The sequence below is a fragment of the Gymnoscopelus braueri genome, assembly GCF_963280865.1.
Source record: "Gymnoscopelus braueri genome assembly, chromosome: 20".
Classification (NCBI taxonomy): Eukaryota; Metazoa; Chordata; class Actinopteri; order Myctophiformes; family Myctophidae; genus Gymnoscopelus; species Gymnoscopelus braueri.
In genome coordinates, this window is record NC_137622.1 from 43,602,545 (window position 1) to 43,611,742 (window position 9,198).

Below are 9,198 nucleotides of genomic sequence, written 5' to 3' on the forward strand. Positions count from 1 at the left end.
GCATTTTGGCGCCAAGCAACAACCTGACGTCCAGTGCCTCAATCGAAAATGCAGCCAAAGCCTTTGAAAGACTTCTGTGCACAGCTTTGTACAGATGGCCCAAGGTATATTTAGTTACTAGTTACATTGTAGATATAAAATGTTACAGTATAAAACATACATTAACCACTTTAGCCCTATTTTATCCATAGGCTATTTTCAAAAATTTTAGTACTTTTATTGTGTTTGTACTTTTTTTTTGTTTCGTTTTTAAGTATATTTTGATGCCAATACTTTTGTACTGTAAGTAGCATTTTGAACACGGGACTTTTACTTGTAAAAGAGTATTTCTACATTGCAGTATTGATACTTTTACTTAAGTAAAAAAAAAAATACTTTTTCCACCACTGCTGCTATTATATTTCTTTCTTCTTTTGCATACTGTAGGTGTTTGTCCTGGATTTCCCCCTGCGTCGGTTTGATGTTGAGGATGAGGACATCTGCTTGACTTATCAACAACACCTGAAAGACGAGTACCACAGAGCCGCTGCGCGAATTGGGGTTCGCTACCTATCTACAGAAAAAAACTTCCCTCACTCAGAGAGGTAAGGGGATAACTAGTACTCTGAGAATGTGAGAATGGTAGTGGCTATATGCATGTAAAAGTTGTGTTTTATGTCATACATTTCCTAACTGATTACTGGCTTTAATCCAACAGCCGCCTGTGGTGCCACGACCGGGTCCATCTTAGCGATGACTTTGGCATGCCTGTCCTGAGAGATCTCATCTGGCAGGCGTCGCACAGAGTTCTTCATGTGAAAGAGCCAGTTACCCAGTACACAGCACTGCGCAGTGTACCGCGTCGTCGCCAGCATAAATGGTGGCTACTTCCTGTTCCACTTCCTCCACGCCAGCCCAGCAGCCCAGCAAGGAAACCGGGTTCGACAGGTCATACTAGTCCTGGGCAGTCCCCTGTACACAGGCGGTCACGGCAACTGTCAGTGGATAAACAGAAACTGAAGGCCTTTGAGGTACAGTATGTTTGATCAATGTGATTCACTATAAGCGGATAATCATTATTATTATTTCTCATGCGGATTACCATCTAATTTAAATTTGTACTTGTATTACTATATATTTATATAGTGTCAGTTTCATCACTATATACAATATGTTTATGTACAGTATTCATGTAATATATAGTATAATTGGCTCATTTCTGAATGAATCGCTATAAGCAGATTTCACTCTACATACAGTATGTTAAGGCCTTTTATTTATTTTTTCTTTTAATTTTATGTTTATTTAAGGATGCTGTACACAAGGGCAGCATTGTGTATGTCCGTTCTGTTGCTGTCGTCTGTTCTCCTTCCTGCTACCGGGCCTCGACTGCACCAGTTCATGATGCTCCCACCATCCCTTCAATGCGCCAGAGGGTCAGATGGAGGAAGAAGAAGAAGACATCTCCGCTCACTGAAAAGCTAAGTGCCAGGGATTTGGATCAGGGCTGCCTTGGCTTAGTCTCAGTAGAAGTGCTGAACGAGGGAAATGTGGTTGAAGTTGTGCAGATGGGAGAGAGTAGGGGGGAAGTAGAAATAGGCAGAGCGAGGCAGGGGGAGAGAGGCAAAGCTTTAGAAGTGCTGAACGAGGGAAAGGTGGTTGAAGTGGTGCAGATGGGGGAGAGTAGGGGGAGAGAGGCAGAGAGAGGCAGAGAGAGGCAGGGGGAGAGAGGCAAAGCTTTTGGAGCTGGGGTTAGTGATATTAGTGATATTGCCAGTGATAAGAAGGACAAAGTCACAAATCGTACAGATAACAAGTTGAAATTATGTGGTGGCAGCAAAAACTTTGCTTTGAAACAGACAAATAGACAGAAAGACTTAACGAATTATCTTCCCATTGAGACAATGTCAGCTTCTGGAGAGATGTTGCAATAGAACTTGGTTGGCCAATTAGTACACAAAAAAGAGAGATGCTTTCTGTTAAACATCTCCGTAGAATTTGGCAAGTAAATAGAGGTGATGTGAAAGGCCTTATTAATCTGTTTGATGAGGGAGACCCAACTACTCTTGCTTGTTCAGTTGATATTGGGAACATACAGGATATGGATGACAATAGTGGATGTCCAGATATTGGTGATACCTTGACCACAGAGAAGAAACATATTAGTGCATATTCAGATAAAGCTGACAAGATAGCTGCAGAGGGTCTACAAGCTAATACATCTGCTACACCCATGAAAATGCGTGTGGGCAAAAGACGTGCCAGAGATCCACTAGGAGGTGATGAGTGGGTGAAGCCAAATAAAAAAACAAAAAAAAATGTCTATTGCATTTGTGAAACACCAAATGACCCAGAAAGACCAATGCTTCAATGTGATCTCTGTGGAGGCTGGTATCATATGGACTGTGTGGGAGTTTCACCGAGTCGAGACGTTGACACCCTTACGTATGCGTGTTTATCCACCACTTGCAATCATGAGACATTGATACAGGGGATTTTATATACAGACAAAAATAGCCGTGTTCAGGTGCAGCCAAAGCCAGTTGTTGTGCACCAGGAGGAAAAGTTTGTTGTGCAAGACAGCCCTGTAGTTGAACAGCCTTTTGTGGAACGTGAAATAGAAATCACAAATCACAATCACATCACAGAAATAGATCACCATTCCCCTGCACTTCTTGACGAAGACGAAGAGCCTTTTGTGGAAATAAATAACTCTCCTGCACTTCATGAGAGCCCTGTAGATGAAGTTCTTGTTGTGGAAATACCGGTAGATCACGCCTATGCACTTAGTGAGAGCCCTTTAGATGAACAGGATGACATACAAATGCAGACTCTAGATATTAGTACTGTTCAGAGTGTCATGGGACCTGGTGCAACATTAGGACCCTTCAAACACGATGCCCTTGAACCTGCTAGCTTTACTTTGCAGGCTTCTGATTGGAAAATGTTTCACTCCTACAGACCCAAAGGAAGTAAACATTTTACGAGGTTTGAATGGCAAGAGTTATTTGCCAGAAAGCTGAAGGAATCAAATCCTTACTGTATAATACGTTTTGCTAATCACAACTTTTCTATTGCTACCACCAGAAAAACATACAAGCCATGTCTCACGATCAATGGCTCCTGCCGGCATACTTCATGTGAGATGACTTTCAAAATACTTCTCCATTCAGTCGAAGAGGGCATATTTCATATAGTTTACACTGGCAACCTATATCACACAAAGGACAGATTGAGAAGTAGATATATTAGGGGCCAAGAACGTAAGGAGTTAGGGATATCAATGAAGGACAAATCGCCATATTGTGCTTACGTCGATGCAGTAGGAAAGGCAGATCCTAGGTCTTTAATAGCTGGTAATCGAAGTGGAGTGGGTAGAGACTCCGCTCCGTTTAGAAAGGTCAAACATGAACATCGCAAACTAAGCTGGATGAATGATGATGAGATTACAGCTCTGCGCCTACTGAAAGCTGACTGGGAAGATGAAGACACAGAAAGTGTAGTTGTAAAAGGATTCATTCAACTTATTAAAGTTAGTCCCCTTAAGGTTATATGTTTTAGTGAAGCAGGAGTGAGACTGTGGCACGATGTGATTAAGGACAGCGCTGCATCATGGGATGCCACTGGGGGAATCATTAAGAGTAAACTAACAAAGAAAAGGATTTTGTATTATGAGATTGTAGTAAGTTCATCCACTTCGTCCGCTTCAACTCCTGTAGCATTTATGATCAGTGAACAACACACCCAGACTGCTGTAGAGGAGCTCCTCACGGAATTGAGGTGCAAAGAGAAGGAGATATTTGGTGCCAACACAACACCCATGCAGATTAATAATGATAGGTCCATAGTGCTTTTGAAAGCCAGTATGCATATCTTCAATGGAGATAGAAACACAGAATTGACGAATGTATACAGCGCATACGCTCACTATACAAGCAGTCAGCCATAGATTTCATTGCCAAAGTAGGCTACAGGATATCACAGGCATCACAGCGTCCACACCCACCACCTGTAGAAGAGTGGAACAAAAAGAGAACTCTGCCGCCACAGCTGAGACGCTCTTATCAAAATAAGCCACAAGCAAATTCAAAGATTTTCTTACAAAATGACAGCTCAGCAAGTGTGCCAGACAAAACAAAGGCACAAAACAGAGGCACAAATGAGGAAATATGCAATAGTATATGCAGGTTTGCAAATAATGAGAGTAATTGTTGGCTAAATGCAACCCTACAATCGATACTGCATCTGCAAGTAGTACAAGATAAATTGAAACAGTTGACACCTACTTATATGGTTGCGATGTCATCAATGCCAGGGAATTTAGCAGCTCTCATCCAAGCGTTTTTTCAAAATCCAGGGCACACATTTGATGCTAAAACAATCCATGGTGTCACTCAAGAATTAGTCAAGAGCATCCCAGCGTTGTCCTTGTCAATGCACAATGACCCACTAGATTTGATACACAAATTATTAATCTGGTTGCATGATTGTAGTGTCCAAACAACTGCTATGGCAAAACATACAGACATCTGTAAAAAATGTGCATCGAAAGTTGAAAGCATTTCATGCGCGCCTACTGTTTTTGCATTACCGCTGACACAGAAATGTGAGTCCCTCAATTCTCTTTTCGAACACACAATCATGGAAGGTGAAGGTCAACAGAGATGTACAGCATGTGGTTCAGAAATGAAGAGACAAATATGTTGGATTGATGCTCCTGATGTCATTACTCTTTCTGTGTCCCGTGTTGATAATGGTGGGACGGTGCTCCACACGCCTGTAGTCCCATCTGATATAATCGAAATTCCCATTCGTGACAGCAGTAAAATTAAGTATAAGTTGGGCTCAATCATTTGTCATGTAGGCTCAGTGGCCAAAGCCGGACACTTCTGGGCACATTTGCTTTATGACAATGTTGTAATTAGAGCAGATGATACAAATATAAACATCCTTCAACCAGCAAATGCATTGCAATTGGCAAAACCACATGGGTACATTTATTTCTATGTGAAATGTAATGATGCATCACTTAATGCTGTTATCACAATAGAGGACAATTTGGAAGATATTGGCCATGGTGTGGATGTGTTTTTTTGCAATGAAAGACCAAATCACAATATGTGTGAAGCCATACCATTACCAATACTAACATTTCTAAAACAGACATCTGCTTTCCAAAAATGTCACACACGGCTTGCAGCAGCAGCAGCAGCAGCGCAGTCCCCAGCATTGTTTAAAAGAGCGCTTGAGAAACTTGCCAACACTCAGGTGGTGTCATTAGTGTCTCGGCAATTTTCTATGACAGACGTGTACCACATATTAAACAGCTTTGTGAATGACACACTTGGGGCTCCTTTCCTTGGAAATGACCTGCTTTGCCTTAAAAGTCTTGGTCGCTATATTTGTACTCAATGTGGTGACCAGGCCGTACCATCTAGAAAGAACATATCAGAACTCATAGTGCAGCCACTTGAAGTGTCACAAAAAGGCATCTTGGACACAGTTGCCAAAATATGTTCTGCTCAACTTGACCAATGTGAAACATGTAAGCAGGACTTAAGCTTATCAACCTATCAAGTAATTCACAGCCCACAGACTTTACTTCTCCTGCTAAGATCTGGTGCAGAAATTCCCAAAACGTTCACTCTCTCCTGTCTGTACCACCAAAATGATTATGCTGTGTCCAGCATTTGTGCATTTTTTGACAAGTCACCATATGTGTCATTGTACACGTGTAAAGACCAGCAATGGCATATCATGACAAAAGCATCCAATGACACAGCAGGCTATACCTTTGAGCTGATGCTAAAAATACTGACCACAGCTAGTTGCTTTGTCGTGTCATACGAGAAAACTAATAGTGTGAAACTAATCAACTTTCAGCAGGTCGAACAAAAACATAAATGCACAGACAGATGCAAACAACACAAGCAGACAAGGGCTAGAAAAGGGAGATCCATTCCAACGGCAGCTGTGGAGAATAACGAGTGGCTGAGTGATAAGATGATCGATGAGTACCATAAGCTCTTGCTTTCGAGTGTTGAAAGAAAAAAAAATGCATTTATTTGTCCCAGCACTTTTGTAAGCCAACAGTTACAGAGTTTTTGGTGTGATGACATCAGTGTCCTCCCAGATGTACCACGAGCATCACGCAATTGGTGGAACTACGAGTTGGTGATATTGCCCGTCAACGCAAATAAGTCCCATTGGGGAGCCATCGCGGTAGATTTCACCAAAAAGACAGTGAATGGTGATGTTATAGTATTAGATGTTGTGATAATGGATTCACTACGTGTGCATGAGCAAGACCTGGTTAAGGCATTTTTTCCACTGCAAAGGTACTTAGCATTACAGTACTTTGCATTGTATGGTAGAGGTATGGGTATTACATTTAGATATGAGTGTTATCACAGTTGTCCCAATTTCATAGAACAAACTGACGGCAGCAGCTGTGGTATTTTCACTTGTTTGTTTTCCAAAGCTGTTCTGTTTGATGTGAGCCTCAACACTTTCAAAAGCCACCGTGAAAAGCGAGATTGTGTTATGCATGAGTTGTCAGGCAAAAAGATATTTATCTGAGTACAAAGTTAAAGCATGTACTGTGATTTACTGTATCTTGGACAAACTACCTAAAAGGCTCTGTTGTGTCTGTTGTAGGAGAACGTCACAAATGGAGGATGCGAGGGACCAGAACTGACATGTTCCCAAGACACCAGGAGGGAACGTCATTTTGGTCTTCCTTTTTTTCCTTTAGGTTTTGATTTAATCAAATGTTTTCTTCTTTTTTTCTTTTGTCTTTGTGCTTACTGTGATCATCTAAAAACAAACATTAGAGCACAGGACTATGCAATGTTTGGACTGAGCTGGTTCTGCTTTATATACGTACATCTATCTATTGATCAATTTGTGTGTGTGTGTGTGTGTACAATGTTTGCACTTTAAGTTTGCTGTGTTGCACTTTTGAGTGATGTTTGCACTTCAGTATATTGCATGTTATACTTTTTTATACATTTGAGTGATGTTTGCACGTTGGTACATTGCATGTTGTACCCGTTTATTATACATTTGAGTGATCTTTGCACTTAGGTACGTTGCACGCAGTACCATTTTATACTTTTGAGTGTGGTTTGCACTTCCTAGAACTTCCACATTTTTACAGTTTTGCATGATGATTGTGTTTGAATAATGTTTGCTGTTATTAACACACACACATATAGTAAATTGATCAAATCTGTGACTACTAAACTACTAAAGTAGCCTCTCAGTCCACCTTAAGACAATTGGCAATGTTTAAAAACAAATATTGGAAAATGTATTTATATATATTCTGTTTTTGATAAATTGTACACTGTTTTATTAGTAAAGAGTAATTAAAAGGTCTTTTTTTAAACTTTCAAAGCCTGTCTGTATTCTTTTATGGTGTGGGGTTGTGTGGCCACTTGTATACACTATTGGGTTAGGGTATGGCCACTTGTATACACTATTGTCAGAAAAGGGCCCTTTTCTGACCCCTGACCTCACTGGACGGCCCGCCACTTTTTTCTACACCTTAGTGCCGCTTAGCGGAGAGTGTGGCTGTGTAGAGGGGGTCTCCCCGAACGCGTGCGTACCTCAGAAGTTCCGGCACTAAGCACCGTCTCCTGTCCAGTGTCCAATTTGTATAGGCTATGCACTGAAAAGGGCCCTTTTCTGACCCTTGACCTCACTGGACGGCCCGCCACTTTTTTTTACACCTTAGTGCCGCTTAGCGGAGAGTGTGGCTGTGTAGAGGGGGTCTCCCCGAACGCGTGCGTACCTCAGAAGTTCCGGCACTAAGCACCGTCTCCTGTCCAGTGTCCAATTTGTATAGGCTATGCACTGAAAAGGGCCCTTTTCTGACCCTTGACCTCACTGGACGGCCCGCCACTTTTTTTTACACCTTAGTGCCGCTTAGCGGAGAGTGTGGCTGTGTAGAGGGGGTCTCCCTGAACGCGTGCGTACCTCAGAAGTTCCGGCACTAAGCACCGTCTCCTGTCCAGTGTCCAATTTGTATAGGCTATGCACTGAAAAGGGCCCTTTTCTGACCCTTGACCTCACTGGACGGCCCGCCACTTTTTTTTACACCTTAGTGCCGCTTAGCGGAGAGTGTGGCTGTGTAGAGGGGGTCTCCCCGAACGCGTGCGTACCTCAGAAGTTCCGGCACTAAGCACCGTCTCCTGTCCAGTGTCCAATTTGTATAGGCTATGCACTGAAAAGGGCCCTTTTCTGACCCTTGACCTCACTGGACGGCCCGCCACTTTTTTTTACACCTTAGTGCCGCTTAGCGGAGAGTGTGGCTGTGTAGAGGGGGTCTCCCCGAACGCGTGCGTACCTCAGAAGTTCCGGCACTAAGCACCGTCTCCTGTCCAGTGTCCAATTTGTATAGGCTATGCACTGAAAAGGGCCCTTTTCTGACCCTTGACCTCACTGGACGGCCCGCCACTTTTTTTTACACCTTAGTGCCGCTTAGCGGAGAGTGTGGCTGTGTAGAGGGGGTCTCCCCGAACGCGTGCGTACCTCAGAAGTTCCGGCACTAAGCACCGTCTCCTGTCCAGTGTCCAATTTGTATAGGCTATGCACTGAAAAGGGCCCTTTTCTGACCCTTGACCTCACTGGACGGCCCGCCACTTTTTTTTACACCTTAGTGCCGCTTAGCGGAGAGTGTGGCTGTGTAGAGGGGGTCTCCCCGAACGCGTGCGTACCTCAGAAGTTCCGGCACTAAGCACCGTCTCCTGTCCAGTGTCCAATTTGTATAGGCTATGCACTGAAAAGGGCCCTTTTCTGACCCTTGACCTCACTGGACGGCCCGCCACTTTTTTTTACACCTTAGTGCCGCTTAGCGGAGAGTGTGGCTGTGTAGAGGGGGTCTCCCCGAACGCGTGCGTACCTCAGAAGTTCCGGCACTAAGCACCGTCTCCTGTCCAGTGTCCAATTTGTATAGGCTATGCACTGAAAAGGGCCCTTTTCTGACCCTTGACCTCACTGGACGGCCCGCCACTTTTTTTTACACCTTAGTGCCGCTTAGCGGAGAGTGTGGCTGTGTAGAGGGGGTCTCCCCGAACGCGTGCGTACCTCAGAAGTTCCGGCACTAAGCACCGTCTCCTGTCCAGTGTCCAATTTGTATAGGCTATGCACTGAAAAGGGCCCTTTTCTGACCCTTGACCTCACTGGACGGCCCGCCACTTTTTTTTACACCTTAGT

The 9,198-nt window shown here is 43.5% G+C and overlaps 1 long non-coding RNA gene across 1 annotated transcript; it reads left to right on the forward strand.

The window, feature by feature from the left end:
• The first annotated feature begins 23 nt into the window (after positions 1-23).
• Positions 24-934, forward strand: LOC308075936. The gene is made up of 3 exons (XR_013932235.1): positions 24-104; positions 427-584; positions 698-934. It is a non-coding gene; the product is annotated as an uncharacterized lncRNA (long non-coding RNA).
• Positions 935-9,198: the final 8,264 nt, after the last annotated feature.